The sequence below is a fragment of the Pongo abelii genome, chromosome 14, assembly GCF_028885655.2.
Source record: "Pongo abelii isolate AG06213 chromosome 14, NHGRI_mPonAbe1-v2.0_pri, whole genome shotgun sequence".
Taxonomy (NCBI): domain Eukaryota; kingdom Metazoa; phylum Chordata; class Mammalia; order Primates; family Hominidae; genus Pongo; species Pongo abelii.
In genome coordinates, this window is record NC_071999.2 from 97,379,304 (window position 1) to 97,401,956 (window position 22,653).

General features: G+C 36.8%; 1 pseudogene; it reads right to left on the minus strand.

The window, feature by feature from the left end:
• Positions 1-1,469: 1,469 nt before the first annotated feature.
• On the minus strand, positions 1,470-1,988 carry LOC100436316 (peptidyl-prolyl cis-trans isomerase A-like; annotated as a pseudogene).
• Positions 1,989-22,653: the final 20,665 nt, after the last annotated feature.

Consider the following 22,653-nt stretch of genomic DNA (forward strand, 5'->3'; position numbering starts at 1 on the left):
TAAACAAAATAAATAAGACCTGTCTATAAAAATGTCTACAACATAATCAGAATACAAGAATATTTGATTTGAGAAATACTGAAAAATAAAACACAATCTTCTGAATAATACATGTTATATTAGTTATGAGTCAGGATTTTACTTCATAGAGACATAGAATCCTATACTCAATGACTAGATAGAAATGTGGATATGACATGAAGGATTAATCCCTAAGTTGATTAAAGGTATAAACTCTGTTACATAGCCAAACACTTGGCTGTGTAAATGTAAATTAAATGAAGTTATTATCTTAATTCCTCAGACTCACCAGCTACATTTCAAGTGCTTAACAGTCACATATGGTTAGTGGCTATCATATTATACAGTCTAGATATAGAACATTTCCATCATCACAGAAAGTTCTATTGGACAGCAATGGTATTCAGAATATAACACACAAAGAAATATTTTTAAAGCTAAGATTGTTGTTCTTAGAAAAAAAGGAATGAGCATATGAAATGAGCATACAATGTGAAAATTTTTAAGCTGTTTCTATATAGTTTCAAAAAATGGTTTCAGTGTCTCACTCAATTTTTAACTAAATTGATAAGATGCTTTAAATATCATTACATAGTGCAGAAGGGCAAATACAAATGTTCTGAGACATTAAACATAATTTGGGGGATACTTAAGGAAAAGAATAACAAATTAGTTACTCAGGAGAACAGTATTTTCAGAATGAAAAGTGAAATCACAATAAACTGCAAAATTTTAAAAAACTGACAGCTATCACAAACATCAAACATTCAAAAAATATTTTTATTGACTGTGTAGTATACCTTTATATGTTCCATATTTTGCCTCATCATATGACAATGGTTCTATGTAACTTTATAGAGAAAGAATAGAGCGACAATTCAATCTTCCTTCTAGGATGGTCAATTGAATTTTTTAAAAACGAAGTTAGGATGCACAAAAACATGACTTCATACAGACATGTGCTTTTTTTACTACCCATAGGTTCGTGCCCTATAAAAACACATTCTGATCAATTCTCCATTGGATAATTCCCCCAAAAATGAAAAAAATATATGATACACTGATCATTGTATATGCTACATTATCAAATATTCCCAATAAGGGAGATTTTCCATTTTGATTAGGTATTGGATTAGATGTTGATGAGAACCAATTCTCTGCCTGTAATTTTACATGTCTGACAAATAGAAAAACCTTCCATAGATCAGCTTCTAGATCTGAACACTTCAGCACTCATTTTTTTTTGTTATTTAGTTTTTATTTCATAATCCTAAATTTAACTCTGCAATCCAGCTAGGCATGGAAGGGAACAAGGAAAACAGGGAGCCCAAAGGGAACTGCAGAGACAGCACAAAGATTCTAGGATACTGCAAGCAAATGGGGTGGAGGACTGTTCTCCTGAACTACAGAAGGAATGGTCTGGTGGTTAAGATAAAATACAGGTCAAATTTATTCGAGTTGTCCACTGTCAGCGATGGTGATCTTCTTGCTGGTCTTGCCATTCCTGGACCCAAAGTGCACCATGGCCTCCACAATATTCATGCCTTCTTTCACCTTGCCAGAGGCCACACGCTTGCCATCCAACCACTCAGTCTTGGCAGTGCAGATGACAAACTGGGAACCATTTGTGTTGGGCCCAGCATTTGCCATGGACAAGATGCCAGGACCTGTATGCTTTAGGATGAAGTTCTCGTCATCAAATTTCCCCCACTTGCCACTAGCGCCATTATGCATGAGAAGTCACCACCCTGACACATAAACCCTGGATTAATTCTGTGAAAGCAGGAACCCTTATAACCAAATTCTTTCTCTCCAGTGCTCACAGCATGAAAGTTTTCTGCTGTCTTTGGAAACTTGTCCGCAAACAGCTCGAAGGAGACGCGGCCCAAGGGCTCGCTGCTGACGGCGATGTCGAAGAACACAGTGGGGTTGACCATGGCTGATAGTACAGGGCTCACAGCGGCGGCGGCATCTGCAAAGGCTTCAGCCCTTATTTGTTGCCACTTCCCATGCAGGTCCAGTGGCAAGTTTCACAGGAAAAGCTCATTTAATTTTAAAATGTCTGGTCCTACATCTTCATTTCATGACACTATGTAAGTCACCAGTGGGTACCAAGTAGTGATACTCCTGTTAACAATTCCTGTCATGGGATAACTAGCAACAACTGAACTACACATAGAAGTGAGTCTGTGAAATACAAAAATATGTCCACCACACCAAAATACATGTATTCAACATTTGACTTCCCTTTAGCTGGTCCGCAAATGCCCGTGACCATTCTCCTGCTATCCAGCACCATGAGAAAGCATGATAACAGTAAGTATGGATGTGTGATAGTAATCCAACTAAGCACAAGTAAAATATCTTAATTTTGCAAATATTATGAAAACATACGTCCATGCAACACAATGCTGGGATCCCTCCCAAGGCCCTGTAAGGGACCCCTGCAACTGAGAAGCTGAGAAGCTAGACTCCATTGGTAAATCTAGCTCTGATAAAGGATGCATTCCTTACCAGCACCAAGAACTGAGGAATAGAGTTTGAAATATAAGGATTCCAATTAAATATGAGATAGCTTTCCTGTCAGTGTTGCTGAATGTTGACATTATGACTGAATAGATAAAGACTTACAAGTTCAATATTCTAGAAGCTGTTTACCTTTCAGTTCTTTTGCCCTTGTTTAAAATGCAGAACCTGCTCAACTTGTGATAAGGTTAAATCCTGATAAATGTATCAAAAGTTGAACATATCCTAAGTCAAAAATGCATTTAAGGCTGGGCACGGTGGCTCGCTCCTGTAATCCCAGCACTTTGGGAAGCCGAGGCGGGTGGATCACCTGAGCTCAGGAGTTCAAGACCAGCCTGGTCAAAATGGTGAAACCCCGTCTCTACCAAAAATACAAAAAATTAGCCAGACCTGGTAGAGGGTGCCTGTAATCCCAGCTACTCTGGAGGCTGAGGCAGGAGAATCGCTTGAACCCAGGAGGCGGAGGTTGCAGTGAGCCAAGATCGCACCACTGCACTCCAGCCTGGGTGACAGAGTGAGACTCCATCTCAAAAAAAAAAAAAAAAATGCATTTAATACACCTAACCTACCAAACATCATACCTTAGCCCAGCCTACCTTAAACGTGCTCAGAACACTTACATTAGCCTAGAGCTGGGCAACATGGGACAATGTAGCATATTGGTTGTTTAACCTTGGGATCCCGTGGCAGATTGACAGCTGTTGTTGCCCAGCATCACAAGAGTATTGCACCACATACTGCTGGCATAGGAAAACATCAATACTCAAAATACTGTTTCCACGTAATGCGTATCACTTTTCTACCATCTTAAAGTTGAAAAAAATCATAACTTGAACCATAAGTTGGGGACTGTCACACAATAAGTGGTAGCTTCTAAAATTTTCATGATTCAACATCTACATTTCTATAACATAAGGTAACTGGAAAATAAGTCACAATTATATATGTCTACCTTAAATAATTTACGCTATCAGAGAAGCATAGCCATTCATGAATGAAGCATATTTTGAAGAGGTTAAAAAGGAAACTAAAGGTAACACTAGGCACTCACTTTATTTATCTTCAATTATTAGTCATGCTTTATCAAATTCCTGTTCTAGCCTTTGCCAAGAACAGAACAGTTTTTCCTCCTCTCTCTGTTGTCAGGTCACAAACAAAACTCTGCTATTATGTGACTACAAAAACATTTGGTTTTTCCCTTCTAAAAAGAGATAGGCTACATTTTCTCATTTTATTTGTCTTTCCCAGTTCTATTTATTACAAAAACAAAAACAAAACACAAAACAGCTGCCCCAGAAGGATGGAGATACCGAAAACCAGAGATCTCCTCAACAGTCCCTTCTCTCCAGCCTGCCTATACTGGACAAAAAATAAACACTACAGTCGGACACCGTGGCTCACGCCTGTAATCCCAGCACTTTGGGAGGTCAAGGTGGGCAGATCACGAGGTCAGGAGTTTGAAAACAGCCTGACCAACATGCTGAAACCACATCTCTACTAAAAATACAAAAACTAGCTGGGTGTGGTGGTGTGCGCCTGTAATCCCAGCTACTAGGGAGGCTGAGACAGGAGAATCACTTGAACCCAGGAGGCAGAGGTTGCAGTGAGCCGAGATTGCACCACTGCACTCCAGCCTGGGCAACAGAGCAAGACTCTGTCTCAATAAATAAATAAATAAATAGATAGATAAATAAATAAATAAATAAACAAACACCACAGAAAATCAGCAACTGTTTTTGCCTCTGTTGAGTTTTCTCTCCAGCAATTGCTGGTCTATATTTATTTCACATACAGAGTATTCTCACTCTAAACTGTATTCCTCTGCCCTCAAATCACCAAATTAATAACATCCTCATTCATTCATTTCTATGGCAACCATCACACAGTGGAATAGACATATCTACTCCTTGGTAAACTCAACTTGTAAAAGATCATATAGTTTAAATTTTGTGTGTATATAAAAACAAAATTTTAAACAGATGCATTTGATCAGAGCACATTAAATGTTCTAAAAAGTGACATGAAATGGTTTCGTCACAATTGGAAAAAAATGACTAGCTAAAACTGAATTTTTACAAAGCGTGATGTGTAAAGTTGGTTTCGAAATCACCAAATATTTTCTCAGTAATCATAAGCATTGCTAATGGAGTCTACAAAAGTAACTAGACGTTTCTATTATAGAAGACTATAATCTAGTTGTAGAAAAGGACAATAAAGATATTTTAGGTAATAATAGCATTCACCTAATAATAAACACAAAAATATATAGGAAAATTCAGAAAAGACATGATTATTATGTGAATATATGCACACTTTAAATAAACCTGAGGAAAAGATTCAAGTTACTGTTTTGGGAGAAGGTATGAAATGAACACACAGAAAGAGGCAGAAAAGCAGAAGACATTTGAAAAGAGAGACGATCCACTTTATTTCTAGTCCAAAGCTAGCATGGGGAAATGTCAGGAGAAAACATTAAAATAAAATAAAAAATAAATGTGGTGAAGCACAATATGAAGGTGGGGCTTGAAATAAGTATTTGATTCTATAGATAATGTAAATCCACTAGAGAAAAACCTTATAGATTAACGAAACAATGCATATAATAATTTAAGAAAAGAAATCTGGTAGTGCTATCAACATCCAATCAATTATAAAGGAAAGATTGACCTACTCCTGGCAATTGGAATACATTTCTGTTCATGTCTTCTGCCCACAAATTTAATACCTTTTCTGTCTTAACTAAGCACTGTAACTTTTGCAGTTTAAGATGCAACAAAAAATCTAGCATACATTTCGTCTTTTCTTCTTTATGGTATCATAGGTAGATTAGTTTTTACCATAGGTCTTAGGCAAAGAAATTCAGTCTATTATTAGAATCCCATATGTTGACACATTCTTGAGTTCAGGAAAAAGGTTATCTAGCCATAAGGAAATATTTTTATACTTATGATTAATCATATGAAATAGCATTTTATTGAAAAATGTTATGTCTCTATACATCGATGAGATTGATGTATGGTATTCTTTAGCATGGAATATTGGTCATTTTATTGATGATATAATTTACTGAATGTATTCTCTGGGTCTAGAACTGTGCCAATTATTTTCTATCCATCTATATGTCACTTCATGCTTATAGCAACTCTTTGTTTTACAGGAAGTGAAATTTGAGCCTATAGGTGGCCACTTTCCCTAGGCTACACAGTCAGTAAGTGGCAGAGAAAGAATGTGAACCCAGTCTGTCTCATTCAGAAGCTGGCACTCTGACCACAATGCTGTGCTATCATACAGGATAAATCAAGAAATTTCTGATCTTTCTATTTATTCTAGAACTGATTTTATATAATAAAAAATAGTTTATCTAAATGGTGAAAGAATTCTAGAGAGAATCTAGTGGATCTAGCTGTGTTTGCATGGTATACACTATTCATATATAAACTTGATTTACATTAATTAATTCAATTCTATCTATGGAGCACTTAGTATGTTCTATGTGCCCAGTGCTAGGGCTAAAAAACAAATATGATCTAGTCCTTTCTCTAAATAGCTCACATTCTGGTGCGGGAAATAAGAATATAAACAAGTACATTAAAATATCTGAAATTTAAAATTTCCTAGAGATTCTCAACAGCAGATTTTAACTTACACAGGACAGAATTGGCAGACTTTAAGATACATCAATTGAGATTATCCAATCTAAGAAGCAGAAATTAAAAAGAATTTTTTAAAAAGATGAATAGAGCATCAGAGAACTGTTAGACACCATCAAGCACTGCAAACACATTCATAATGAAAGTTCCAGAAGGAGAAGAGAGAGATAAAGGGGAAGAAAGAATATTTGAAGAAACAATCACTGAAAACATCCCAGACTTAATGAAAAATGTTAACCTCCTAATAGAAGTACCTCCACAAATTCACAGTAGAATAAATTCAGAGATCCACATCTAGACACATCATAATCAAACTGTCAAAAAAACAAAGAAGCAACTCATCATGTACAAAGAATCTTCAAGAAGATTAACAGATGAGTTCCCATCAGAAATCATGAAGCCAGGAGACCATGGAATTATATAAAGCAGTCTCCCATTATTCACAGGGGATATATTCGAAGACCACCAGTGGATGCCTGAAACTGCAGATAATACCAAACTCTCTTGCTGTTAATTGGAATACGTTTCTGTTCATGTCTTCTACTCACAAATTTAATACCTTTTCTGTCTTAACTAAGCACTGTAACTTTTGCAGTTTGAGATGCAACAACAAAACTAGCATAAATTTCTTTTCTTCTTTACAATATCATAGGTAGATTAGTTTTTAACCGTAGATCTTAGCAACCTCAGCACACAATTTTTCTTCTTTTCATATCAGGTCAAGGACTTTCAGCTTTTCACTTAAAGAAAGCACTTTATGGTTCTATTTAGCATATCTAAATTGCCAGCATCATAACCCTTCTGCTTTAGGAACATTTTAAGTTAAATGAGGGTTATTTAAACACAAGTACTGCGTTATTGCTACAGTTGATCTGATAACTGAGACTGCGACTAAGTGACTAATGAACAGGTACTGTGTACATCATGGATACTTTCCAAAAAAAAGGATGATTTGTGTACTGGGTGGGATGGAGCAGGATGGTGCAAGATTTCATCATTCTATTCAGAATGGTGTGCAATTAAAAACCTATGAATTGTTTATTTCTGCAATTTTCCATTTAATATTTCCAGACTGCAGTTAACCATAGGTAACTGAAACTGTGGAAAGTGAAACCATGGATAAGAGAAGGCTATTGTATTCAAAATGCTAAAAGAAAAGACTGTCAGTGAAGAAGAATGTTATGTTCAGCACAATTAACATTCAAAAGACAAAGGGTAAATTAAGGAATTCTCAGATAAGCAAAAACTTTAAAAACTGGTCTCTAACAGACCAACCCCATAAGAAATACAAAAACAAGTTTTTCAGGCTGAAATGAAAGGATATTAGACTAGCTCTAATTCACATGAAGAAAGAATACCAATAACACTAATACATAGGTAAACATAAAAGACAATATACATGTATTTGTGTTTATTTTATGCAGTTTAGTCTTTCAAAAAATTCCCTCCAGAGAACATCAACACAAATGAAACATTTTTGTTTCATTTCTTTCTAATTTGGTCTTGAGGTACCTGTCTTGAGAATAGCCATAAACTCTAGCCCTACCTTGATGGAGATCCCAAGGATTTGGTTATAGAAGTTGAGTGTGCCTTTCCCAGATACTTCTTTATCCTGACAGACTGCCTACTGTCTAGCCCATGACCAGGTGTCCTCACAGGACACTTCTTTATACTGGCAGGAACCATGTGGCTCCTGTCTGACCTGTATAATATTTGTGCCAAGATAGCCAATCTCTAGAAAAATAACTATGACTGGGAGAAAATTTGCATCCAAGTGTGTCAGTCAGGAAAGACACAGAGAAGACACACAACAAAATACATGAAATAACAGAAGTCGTTTATTACTTACAGGTCCAAGAGAGAAGGGGGTTACTAATCAAGGCTGATGGGAAGATCTCAGGGGAATTGTGCTCAACCAGAAGATGGAGAGGCAGAGAGAGGTAGATCTGTAGGCTGAATCCATTTGAGTATACGGCTAACTATATAAGGTCTAAGTATAGACCTGAATCCATTTTGAGTATAGGGTTAACTGTCTCATACTAGAAACAGGATTTAGTCACCCTTGATGCAGGCTGAGGCCTTTATTGAGGTGCAGGGTACCCAAGCAGATTTCCCATGAGGAATTCTAATTGATGGAATTAGACATAAGACCCATGAGGCCACACTGTGACTTAGAAGTGATCACTGTGGCACATCTGCATATTCCATGAGAGGTATGAGTGTCAGTGTGATGAGTCCAGTAGGTTGGATCTCTCTGTTTCATAGGGAAGTGGTTAACAGGAGGTGGTTATATAGGGCAGATATCTAGATCGACCACATTGAGGAACTGGCAGGAGGCAGAGAGTTGAAAACTGCATCAAGGGTGACTAAATCCTGTTTCTAGTAGAAGACCGTTAACCCTATACTCAAAATGGATTCAGAGCCAACATAAAATTGCAAGTACTCACTACACCTGTGTCCACTGCAATGGACAATGTCTTAATTGGTTCAGGCTGCCATAATAAAACACTATAAATTGGGTGGCTTAAACAACAGGAATATATTTTCTCACACTTCTGGAGGCTAGAAGTGTTAGATCAAGGTGCCTGCTGATTTGGTTCCTTCCTGGCTTGCAAATGGCCACCTTCTTACTATATCCTTCCATGTCAGAGAGTGAGAGAAAGAAACAACTCTCTGCTGTCTCTTCTTATGAAAACACTGATCCTATAGGATGAAGGCTTCAGTCTTATGACCTCCTTTCATCTTAATTATTTCCTTAGAGGCCCAATTTCCAAATATAGTCACACCAGGGGTTGGATCTTCAACATATAGACTTTGGAAAGACACAAATATTCAGTCAATAAAGACAACATCCTCTATTGGTTTCCTCTCATCTGTTTCACATCCCTGGTTCCTCACTCCCATTTCCTAAGATCACTTTCCAAATAAACTATCTGTATACAAGTGGATCAAGTTCTGTTTTCATGAGAACACAGGCTAAGGCAAGAATTGCTTCCAGAAATTTCCATGGCAGCATTGTTTGCAATAGCAAAAAAAAAAAAGGAAATAACCTAAATGGCAACTGACACAAGAATGAAAAAATAAATTGTGGTATATATGTAATGAAATTAAGTTCTGGAGTTAAAATGGCATAAACATGTCAAAGAATACATACAGTATAATCCCATTTATATAGAATTCAAAAACAGATGAAACTCAACAATATGTTGTTTTTTGTTTAGGGTATAGGTTCACATGTAGAAAGACTATAAAGAAATCAAGGAAATGATAAACACATCATTCAGTGGTTACCCCCAGAAATGAAGAAAGAGGGCTTCAGAGTTATTGGTAATGCATTTCTGAAGCTGAATACTAGATATATGGGTGTTGGTTTTACTGTTTTTTATCATACACACATATGTCTTTACATCATACATATATTACATTTATAGTTATATATGAATATGGTTACATATATTTGCCTGGGCAACAGAATGAGACCCTGTCTTGAAAAAAAAAAAAAAAAAAAAACCAATATGTTGTTCAATCTTAGGAATTCATGGTCCTGAATAACTAGGCTAATTAATTAAGAGAGATGATAGCAATTTTCCACTTACTATTTTTGCATGCATTTAGCCTTCCTGAAATATGTTTGAAATTTAATTTATATAAAATTATAAATAAGAAATAAATTTATACTATTAAATTTAAATAAAATTAAATCACATATATATAACATACATCACATGTATACATATATCATATTTACAGTTAAATTACATAGTATTTAGCTATATATTGAATTGCATAGCAATTAACTATGTAATTTATTAGGCATTTTAATTAAGACAGTTAATTTAAAAAAAACAAAATATTAGCTTGAAGTATGAAAAGTGGGCTTTTAAAACACAACCTTTGTTAAATGATGCATTCATTTAACTTAAAAAAAATGAAACAGCAAAGTTCTTTTCACCAACAACATTTTCCAATTCAACTAGAAGAAATCCTAGGAGGAGAAAAAATATTTCTTTCCTAGGCAGTATACATTTTGAAATCTACCAATGGGAAAACATCTGTCAAGAATGAATTTCAGAAGAAAATTAATTTTATAATTTACCACCTAGATAGCTGCCAAACTTCAGTGACTAAAGCTCTAAACCAAGTGGCAGCAGATCTAACATTCTTTTCTCCTTCCTCTTCACATTCCAGCTCTGTGACTGGATGCAAGCCAAGATCCTAGATGACTCAATTTTTCACTCTATCAGATGAAGACAATACTTGCCATCTCCCAAATAAAGGTTATGAGGTCTAATCTGTCCGTAATGCATTTGGAGATCCTTGCAATAAAGATTAAAACCATATATAAAATTTATTATATTTTATAGGTGTGAGTTTTCAAGATCAGTTATCTTGAAACTGTTTATTCCCTAAGAATTGGGCCTGCAGTTTAATATCCTATGACACCAAATACATGGTTCAATCTTAGTTAGGGATCCACAGTCTTCAATAACTAGGCTTCCATTGGTATAGTTAATTAAGAGAGATGATAGCAATTCTCCACTTACTATTTTTGCCTGCATTTATCCTTCCTGAAATATTGTTGAAATTTAAAACATGGAAGCTGGTTACTACTTACTCCTAGACACCATCCTAGAAGTAGCACAAGATGGGTCATATGGCTGATTTAAAATCTAGAATATAAATGTGACATAAAATGTAGGATTAATATTTCAAAAAATGCACCTGTCCTAGCCAAGGATGCTTCTCTCCTTAGTTAAAAATGATATCATTAACATTACAGTTTACTGATTAAATGCCATTTACATATTAGTATTTTCCTATTAGCATTAGGAAGAAAATACCTTTTAACAAGTCACATCTGCCTCTTCTCTAAACTCATTAACAATTCCTATTCACCATATTGTAAAGACATTTACTTTCAAGATTTCAGGCTTTAATAGGCCAGGCATGGTGGCTCACATCTGTAATCCCAGCATTTTGGGAGGCCGAGATGGGAGGGTTGTGTGAGGCCAGGAATTTCAGCAATATAGGGAGGCCCCCATCTCTACAAAAAATTAAATACCATTTAAAAATTAACCAGGCATGGTGGCATATGCCTGGGGTCTCAGCTCCCTGGGGGAGGATAAGGTGGAAGGATCGCTTGAGCCTGGGAGGTCTAGGCTGCGCTGAGCCATGATCACACCACTGCACCAGCTTGGGCAATTAAGGGTTTAAAAAATAGCTTCACGACTCAAGTCACTGCAGCTTCGGAGTTGTTTTAGCTTTTAGATACATGGAAGTATCTGAGCCTTTCCCATCCTGTGTGCAATTTAACAGAATCCCTGAGTGTATTTACCAATATTACTTTTCTCTTCACCCAAATTCTCCTACTCATTTTTTAAATTCACTTATTTTCACTTATTATTATTCATTCAACAAACATTTATTAAATGCCTACCTACTATGTGCTGAAGCTTTGCTGAGCGAAAAGATGCAAATAAAACATTATCCCTGCCTTCAAAGAAATTCATTGTATAGTAGGGAAGACATAGAAGGAAATATGTGTTTCTAATTCAATATTTTTTAAATCAACAATTCAAAAAAAAATTAAATGAGTTTTGTAGCATCCATGGTTTTGTAGTGTGATCATGTCACACCCCTGACAGTTTAACCTCTCCGTGGGTTCCATAGGTTTTAGGATAAACTTGGAATTTGTACACATACCCTGCCATAAATGTCCCTAGTTCACCACTACCAGGACAGCTCTTTCCTGCAGTAGAGTGACTTCTCACAGCCCGAGCTGCGCCATTTCTTTCTTTCTCGTCCTTTGCCTATGCTGTGCCCTCTACTTGGCATGCCTGCTGCTAGTGCTTGCTCTTTTGCTAGATTATTCTTATTCTTAGGAGTTTTCTCTGGAAAGCTTCCTCTGACTCCTTTAGCTTTGTCTATGCACCTCTCCTCTTAGCTTCCATGGAATTACATGCATATCATTATTATAGCATTTATCTTTCCCTTTAAGTTATTTCTCCTGGTAGAATATTCAGTCCTTGAAAGCAACACTATCTTATTTATCTTTGAACCTATTACCTATCACAGTGCTTTCCTTCATGATATCTACTCAATAAACTCCATTGACCTAATGCTTCACAGAATAAATGAATACACTTTTACATAAAGGTAAGTCTGACAGAAGAAGCTATCATAAGGAACTATAAGAGCACATAGAGAAGCTCACAGCTCAAAATGGGTATGAATTTAGGGGGCAGTCAAAGGTTTGAAAGCTCCCCTGCAGAGGTGGTGTTTTCTGTGCCAGTTTGGAAAAGTGGCTAGGAATAAGCCAGGCACAGTGATAGAGGAAGGAATGCTTGCTGATATGAACTAGTGTCCTCATGCTGAAGAAACAGCATGTACAATGGCACAGAGTGGGTGTAGCAAAGTCTTTTTCAGAAATTGACCAAGAAAGAAATAACTATGTAGTCATAGTCAAAAGGAGAATACGAGGTAGCTACATTTTCCGTTTGTTCATTCTTAGTCTTACGTTATAACTGAGCAACTGGGTTCTCCACCGCCCCTTCATTCTGTCCCTCCTTCCCATCTCTCCTGGCCTGCCTGTCTGCTTCCCTATCGTTCTCTCCTCCCATCCCCATCTTCCTTTGCTTATTTTCTTCCTCCTTTCTCTTAAAGCAACAGCTGATTACAAGTGTTTGATCTTGGTTAGGCGCAGTGGCTCACGCCTGTAATCCCAGCACTTTGGGAGGCTGAGGTGGGTGGATCATCTGAGGTCAGGAGTTCAAGACCAGCCTGGCCAACATGGCGAAACCCCATCTCTACTAAAAATACAAAAATTAGCCGGGTGTGGTGGTGCACGCCTGTAATCCCAGCTTCTAGGGAGGCTGAGGCAGGAGAATCGGTTGAACCCGGGCGGCAGAGGTTACAGCAAGCCGAGATCATGCCAGTGCACTCCAGCCTGGGCAACAGAGTGAGACTCCATCTCAAAATAATAATAATAATAATAATAATAGTAATAATAATACAAGTGTTTGATCTCTCACAACTCAGAACTTTTTGGAACTTATACATGCTGACCTACTCTATTTTACAGAAAAGGCACATGTTGATCAAAACAGACACAACACCTGTAACTTCTTACAGCAGTTACAGCAAAAAATAGGACCCAGTCTCCTAACTTCTAATGTAATACTTTCAGACTCTCTACGATCAAGTTGGTACAAGCTTATTCTTCCAGAATTAAAACAATCTATTTAAACTCAAGGAAATAGTTTTAAAAGGCTGCTTCCTTTAAGACATGACAACAGTTTTTCTCAATAGGGACTGTGAGATCAACTTCCTGGAGATAGCAATTATGTGAATGTGGAACATACATTGTTTGAGAATGTATATGAAGAGTATGAATATTTCCTTCTTGTTAAAATATATTTTTATATCAAAGTGCCATGTATGTAACAGAGTGAGGAATTATTATATTAATGTCTGGCTGGCATAGGCCTTCGTCTTAGGAACCCTGTGTTAGATGGAGTGGCTCTGTTTGTGTGAATTGAGGGGTAAGAAAGCATGGTAAGAGGAGCCAACAAGATGTTTGAGAAACTGCCTCATTCCTGACGAAACCTCAGGTCTTCAGCAAAATTATCAGACAGTTGGAATGTTTGGCGCGGAGTGATCTTTAGTGGAAACTGACAAATGACAGGTCTGTTTGCATATGTTGGTTTAAATTAGAAGTGAGAAGGCACCTATTGGAGCAGCCACTATGAATACCCGATGAATACCCACTCCTCATTCTTCTTTATTAACAGAAACTCATTTGTTCAGGGTGAAATTGTACCCAGGTACACAGTTCTCATCAATGAGACACAAGTGATGGACTGATAGGAATTTGGGTTTCCTAATGTAGGTGACTCCTCAACTCCTCCTTTTCCCGTTTTCCTGCCAGTAGTATGATCAGGCTATTACCGGTGCAGCAGCCACCTGGCAAGCAGGAGGATAATGAAGATAGAAGACCAGAAAGATGAAAAGAGTCTGAGTCAACGATGACCCTGTGGAGCTAGACTGGGAAAAATACTCCGCTATTTGACTGAGCCATTGCTGTTGCATTTCTGTTACATGCTGCTAAAGCGGGTCCTAACTGATCAATATACCCAAACATAGGAGAGGGAAGAGACGGACCGTGAAGAAGTAAGCTGGAAGATAATTTGCAGAAATCATGGCGAGGGTGTTGAATTTTTCACAGACCATGAATTGGGAAGTTCAAAGAAACTATACTCCAATTCTGAGGAAAATGGAGGTTCCATTGTGTGTCTTTGCAGCATCGTGTAACAAGCATTTCCGTTTAAAATGGATCTATGTTTGTCCCAGATCTATGTTTGTCTGGCAGAGCCTATAGGTCTTAGGAGGTAGGAATGGCACAAGTCTGTTTATGTGAAAGTCTAAGAAGCCTCTGGCGAACTCATTCTTAAGGGGAAAAAAAGATAGTTCTGTAGAAGATTGTTTCAAGTATAATGGACTTGTTGTCAAAGGGAAAACATGATGCGTAGGATTTTTATATTTGATTGCTCTCTGGCCAAATGCCTGAGGTCTCCTGCCTGAGTTCAAGGACAAGGAGGCTGCAAAAAGAAAGAGTAAAGCTAAAATGGACATTTTCTAAATACCCTCCCTAGGATGGTTAGCACCCAAAATATCAAAATTCTTGATACTAGTTTGATAGGCATAATTATGCTGAAGACAATCACTGCAGTGGTGGCAAAAAGATTGCTAAAAGTGACAGGCATTGCAATGACAATTTCAGTGCCCTCAGTGTAGTCACTAGCATCTTGGTGCAGAGCTTTGCATGTGCCCTATATATAACATGAGTATCGACACAATTTATGGTAGTCATAATTCTATAGATGTCTCCTGTCCCAAGATTCCCCAAAGCAAGTTATTCAAACATGAATCTAGGCACTGTGCTAAAGGGACTCTGCAGATGTGATTAAGGTTACTATCAGCTGACTTCAAGGTAGGGTGGGCCCAAGGTAATCACATGAGATCTTAAAAGTCAAGGAGGAAAGTAGAAAAGTAAGGCAGGAGAGATGAGGCAGGAGGGATCAGAGAAAATGAAAGTGTGAGAAGGACCTGACCTGCCATTTCTGGCTTTAACAATGAAGTTGGCCATGAGCTAGGGAATGTGGGTGGTCTCTAGAAGCTGAGAATGACCCCACTGTCAGCTAGCAAGGAAAAATAATCCCAGTTTAACAACCACCCAGAACTGAATATTGCCAATAACCTGAAACCAGTTTAAAACAAATTCTTCCTCAGAGGTTCCAGTAGACAATGCAGCCCTCCCAACACCTTGATTTTAGCCCGGCAAGATCCATGTTGGACTTTTGATCTATCAAACTGTGAGATAATAAATTTTATGTTAAGCTGCTAAGTTTTGGTAATTTGTTACAACAGCACAGGAAACTAATACAATATTTTGCCTTTTTGTAATTATTTCTCTGTACAGTCATCTGCCACATAATGACATTTTGGTCAGTAACTGATCACACATATGACAGTGGTTCTGTAAGACTGTAATACCAGATTTCTACTGTACCTTTTCTGTGCTTAGATATGTTTAGGTACACAAATATGTATCTTTGTGTCACAACTGCCTACAGTATTTAGTACAGACACATGCTGTACAGGTTTTTAGCCTAGGAGCAATGGGCTCTACCATATAGCCTAGGTATGTAGTAGGCTATACTATCTAGGTTTGTATAACTACACTCTATGATGTTTGCACAATGATAAAATCACCTAATGATGCATTTCCTAGAATGTGTCCCCATCATGAAGTGATGTACGACTGTATGTTTGTCTCCCCTGCTAAAAAACTCCCATCCTTTAAGGCAAGGATAACGTGATCCAGTTATTTACTTGTTTGTCTATTTTTACTCCTCCTAACCAAGGCTTCCCCTCTATTTTTTCTTTTTTGATATAAAATTTCCACTGTCTTTCCCTTAAAGTATTCATAGTTTGTTTTTAAATATCTTTTCAAGAACAATGGTTGTATTTGATTATTGCTAAGGTCTTATTGCACAAGGGAAAATAAAGTCTACCTTCATTTGCATCTCAAAAAATAAGAGTTACACTTAAAATAGGCGTGTATATGTTGCGCTGATTCTGCTTACATTGGTTACAAGGTAAAATGTATGTATATTGGTACATACATTGGTTGCTCCTTACCTTCATGTTCACTGGCAGAGTTGCAGAGATAGTGTTATGCCTCTTTCATCCCTCAGTGATTTAAAGTTGTACTTATATCTTTTCATTACCATTTGAATTTTATTGCTCCTACATTTATTTGTATTTAATTCATGTGCCCAGTAGAAAATATATTTTAAAATAATTTTGTTTTGAAAAAAGGAGAAAATGATATTTTAAGAATCACAAAAGTGAAAACTCATTTCTATTTTAAAGGATTTTTTAAAAGGTAAAATTCTGAGTCTTATGCAGATAAAAAATGAACATATGTGGAAATTTTTATGTAACTCATTATTGATGAGGGAGCTGGTAAGATGTTAAAATGTGTTCAGATAATCCAAAGAATAATCACAATTATAGATCAGAAATATTGAAATGAACTTGCAAATAAAGGCAAAATTGCTTCTTCCATAGTACAGAGAAAAAAAATCTCTTTAACATCACCTAATAGAACATGTTTGCGTGTCTATAAACAAGAATTATTTTGCATTGCTATCAGTTATCTACAACAAAGGTATTGTAACATAGATCAATGGCAATAAAAAGTGTAGAGTCTCGTGGCTCACGCCTGTAATCCCTGCACTTTGGGAGGCTGAGGCCGGCAGATCTCTTGACCCCAGGAGTTGAAGACCAGCCTGGACTATATGGCAAAACCCTGTCTCTACAAAAATAAATAAATAAATAAATAAATAAATAAATAAAAATACAAAGCTCAGGAGGGCATGATGGTGCAAGCCTATAGTCCCAGCTACCCAGTACTATAGGAAACTACAAACCTCTATTGTTAGATTTGTCATCTATTATTCTGTACAAAAGCATTCTATGGATTCCATTGCTACAATCATGTTTTGCAAATTGGGATATATAAAATAGTGGGGGAATTCTCTGTTTCAGTGGAAATTTATGCATATTTAGAGCACACTCTTCCTGATACTTCTGATTCTATGGGGACTCTGCACTTTTTTTTTTTTTTTTCCAGACAGAGTCTCACGCTGTAACCCAGGCTGGAGTGAAGTGGCGTGATCGTGGCTCACTGTGGCCTTGACCTCCCCTGGACTCAGTCAATCCTCCCACCTCAGCTTCCCGAATCAGGCACATGCCACCATGCCCAGCTAATTTTTGCATTTTTTTGTAGAGACAGAGTTTTGCCATGTTGCTCAGGCTGATTTCAAACTCCAGTGCTCAAGCAATCCACCCTCCTCAGCCTCCCAAAGTGCTGGGATTACAGGCATGAGCCACTGTACCCTGACACAAATTTCTTAAATGTGGGAGGAATTAGTGCTTAGGTCTGTAAGACTGTCTAATTATACTGCTCAGTGTTAGAAATCACACTTGCATCTCACACCAAAGCAGATCTTCCAACCTGGTCTCTATCAGTAACATTGATTTAATATTTGCTGTTTTATTTATCAAAGTGTTCAGAGCCATGGGCAAGAAAGAAGGTGCTAACTTAGGAACTCCTCAGATTAAGCATAAGCATTCAAGATAATGCTACATTTTTAAAATGTAATATTTGCTATGCTTTGAATGTCCCCTCCAAATCTCATGTTGGAATTTAATTGCCATTGTGAGGATATTAAGAGGTGGATGTTTAAGAGATGATTACATCACAAGGGCTTTGCTCTCAAGAATGGATTAATACCATTATCATAGGAGTGGGCTTCTGATAAAAGGATGAGTTTAGCCTGATTTCCTTCTTCTCTGTCTCCTGTGCTCTTGCCCTCTCTCACCATATGATGCTTTTCTCTATATTACAACATAGCACAAAGGCCACCAGATGAGGCACTATGTTCTTGGATTTACCAGCCCCCAGAACCATAAACCAAATAAACTTCTTTCATTATCCAGTCTGTGGTAATCTATTATGACAACAGAAAACAAACTGGAGACAATATTGCTTTGCTATTTTTAAAATTTACCATGTTAAAAATAGTTTTCTACATTTTCATCTCAAATAGTAAGTTCTCAAGGTGGAGCATAATATATTCTATTGTTTGTTTCCTTTTCTGTCCACCATGAGAACACTTTTTACATTATTTTAAATTTATATTTCAATCAGTAAAATTGGCAAGATTAATGTTTTGTAATACAATCTAATTTTAAATTAAGGAACTTATATTACAATTATCTGAGGGACCTCAAACAAATCACTTAGGCTCTCTAAAGCTTAGGGCTGTAAATATTTCAACAAGATAATCTCTTTGTTTCCTTTATCTCTTACATCATTTTACTGTGATTGATATGGTGGACTGGTTTGCAAACATATTAATCATGGATAATTTTGGCAGAAGACCACTATAGACTGGTACTTACAACATTCATTTCTACATGCAAAGCAAAATGTAAGTTTCCTCAATTAATGGAAATTTAATGAGTTTCACCATTAAATATCAGTTACTTAATGTCAATTTTAAATTACCTATCTTTAAAAGCACTTATTAATACCTGATATCAGATACTGTGTTATTATATTATAAATACTAGTATCATAAATGTGAATGGTCCAATGACAATATGACTAACCAGTTGGGTCCATTATTACTTGCTAAATTGAACATTGAGAACTCTTACTAAATCATCAATGATTTGAGATTCACACCTATATATTAATCAATTACACAACTCACTGTTATTATCAGGATTATTCAATAACTTTAAAATGCTTAGAATTCTGAGGTTAGCACTGCACTGCTGGTTTGTAAGTCTCTGTTATTTGGGATGTAGAATTTACATTTCTTTAGATTCTACATTTTAATATTTAGGAAAGAAATTTTCAAAGATGAGATATCTGCTTACAGCATTAACTATCTTACATATTTAGTATGTAGTATTTCCTATACTAATTATCCAACAAAATGCTTATATTTAATCATTGCCATAAAAACATAACTAGTGTTTTATGATACATACACACTTTCTATCTCTGTCTTACACACACACACAAACACACACTTTTTCAGTTTCATTATCACAGTCTTTTACATGTAATTTGTTAGCTTGTAAGGTGGGTAGAGAAGAGAAGGGAGGAAAAAGATATGTTTTGTGGAGTTTAAAATATTTTTTTCTTTCCTGAATAAATGCATTCATCCTTCATGAACCTTTTAAAAATGATTTAGATAAAGAAACATGATTTCCAAATAACTACTGTCATAATCGTATCCACTCCCTTGAGAAAACTGAACTATGGCCAACCAATTTTCAGATGCTTCAGCCTGAGTTCTAACACTACCTTCCCTAAAATAGTCAGACCATAAGTCATACAAATACATGTAGTTTGAAGCCTTCCCTGTTGGTTCTACATCTCCAGGATAATAAAAGTGAGTTCAAAGTAAAGCTAGTGAAATTATCATTTACAAAAGCAAAAACTTACCAAGCATAAAATGGTAGTAGGCAAGAATAAGGGCAATGTATGAGTTATTGCTAAAATAAGTCAAGGACCATTCCTGTCTGTTCTTATAGCCGTATCATTCTCCTGCTTCTTCCACTACACCTTTCTCTTTACTCTGACAGTGCATTTTACTGACAACATGTAAAAATTAAACTAGATTTAATTTTTGCCCTGAAGTTCCTTCTTGTATTGCCCTTTACTGGCTGAAAAGACCATTCTGATCCCTCCATTTTTCTTCTAAATTATATTTGAAAATGAAAATGTGCTCCTTATTTTATTTATCTTTGCTTGTATTTTATAATAGGCAGAAAAAATAAGCCAGGTGGTAGCTTCAATACTCTGCCTGGAAATCTCCTTAACTAGATCATCAGTTTTCCACAACGCTGCAAACAGCAGTGTTGACAACTTTCCACCATTATATAACAAGGGTCTTTTCCCTTTCACTTTCTGTAGAAATTTCCTTGCTTTTCTTGAAACATTGACAAACAGCCTCCTTGATACCTGTCAGACTTCCATCCACAGCACTATCCCCAAAACAATGCCCCATCATTTAGGTTTCTTTTTGTTTGGCTTTGTCGTTTTTATATCACACCCCACTCCTAATGCCAAATTTTGTTCCAGTTATCTATTGCTACCTAGTAAATTACCTGTGAATAGTCACATATCTATGGCTCAAGAATTCAGAGACTGTACCGTTTAGACAGTTTTTTGTTTATTTGTTTGCTTAAACAACAGAAATTTATTTTCTCACAGTTCTGGAGGCTAAAAGTCCAGTAACAAGGCACTGGCAGGGTGGATTCCTCTGAGGCCTCTCTTCTTGGCTTGCAGATGGCTGCCTTCTTGCTGCCTCTTCACATGGCCATCCCTCTGTACACTTGCACCACTGGTGTCTCTTCTCATAAGGACACCATTCATATTGGATATATACTGAATCATTTTGTTTTGTTTTTTCTCCACAATGCTTGTGATCTCAGCTGAAAATGTTTGAATAGCAAAGAATATACAAACAGCTCAAAGCTAGAATCATCTAGAGGCTTCTTCATGCACATGTCTGGTGCCTAGGCAGGGATGACTTGAAGGCTGGGGTGCAGCCGGGACTTTAACAAAAGTGCTTTGTGTAGTCTCTCCATGTGATTTGGGCTTCTTCAAGCATGGACCCTGGGTGAATCTGGATGTCTTAGGTGGTAGGCTAAAATGCCAAGAGCAGGTGCTCCAGCCCCATAGCAGAAGCTGCATGACCTTTTATGACCTAGTCTTGGAAATTACATACCATCACTTCCACTAATCTCTATTTGCCAACACAGTTACAGCTCACCCAGATTTAAGAGAAAGGGACATAGACACCACCTTTCAATAGAAGAATATCAAATAACCTGTGGCCATACTTTAAAACCCCCATAGTCAGGTACTCAAACTAACCAATAAAGGTCTAATAGTAAAGCTAGAAAATGTTCCTCAAAAAGAGAATAAGTTCTTGCTGGAAGTAGCAGCTTTTCTCCAAGAACACAGTCAAGGCCTCTCCAAGAACACAGGAGGCCTCTTCCAGGGTCTTAAATAGCCTCAATTCAGCACCCTAATTAACCACAGATCAGACACAATGCATCCCTGATCCACCACCAAGTGGCAGAGCTGGTAGGACCTCCTGGAGAGTTTTGTTAGCTGTGGTACTCCCTCAAAGCTGACAGCTTTATGAATTATACTTGGTTCTTGATTAATTTTAAAAGAACAAATTTCACATCTGATACCGTATAGTCACTTTCTATCTGAAAGAAAGATATCTGAAAAAATATCTGAAAGTCACTTATTCTGAAAGAAATAGAACCATTATTCATTTCAGAAAAAAATTGTTGTGAAAACAACCACTATCTCAATATTCTTGCCAACTGAGAACATGTTAGTTGATGAAACATCTAGAATTTCGAGGTTGATATGTCAAATAATATAGTTAGGTCTGGCTATCAAGCTACTTCACTCTTCAAACTGTATTATTTATTCTATTTTTCTTACTGGCATAGTCGCCTTTTGTAGGAGTGAAAAAGAATTTCTATTTTACTTGTTAGTCAACATTTTATGGAAACTGGTTAAATCCTTTTTTAAAAACTGCATATTCAATATCTCAAACAAGCATTAAACCAGTAATTCTTGCTTTGAATTTGTGATTGTCAAGACAACATTTAACTCAAAATCACAGAAGTAGTTTTAAATAAGAATCCCACATGAAAATACAATGATCATTTAAATCAGAGGTTGGCAACGTTTTTTCTGTAAAGGGCCAGGTAGTGAATATTTTAGGCTTTGTAGGTCATAAGGTCTCTTCTGTCCGTACTATTCAACTCTGTCACAGCAGCACAAAAGCAGCCATCAGAGACAATAGAATTGGCCGTGGCTGTGTTCCAGTGAAGCTATTTTTACAAAACAGGTGGTGGCTGGATTTAGCCCCTGGGCTTTAGTTTATGGAGCCCTGATTTAAATCGAAGTGTGTTTCTAGGACCATCAACATCAGGCTCACTTGCGAACTCGTCAGAAATACAAATTCTTAGATCCCACCCCATATGTGCTGAATCAGCAACTAAGGGGTAAAGCCACAATCTGTGTTTTAACAAGCCCTCTATGTAATTCCAAAGTGAGTTAAACTATTAGTGTATATTATGCAGATTTTCATCAATATATGACAACTTTGCTTACACAATATTGATTATGAACTATTAAAAAGAGTGATGGTTTCCAATTCTGTAAGAACTAGATAGCATTTTTACAGCATTATTAGGCAAATCGAGCCAGAACACTGTATTTGTAAATAATGGGCCCTTACAGACTTTAGCTTATTCTTCTTTGTGTACTCTATTCCAA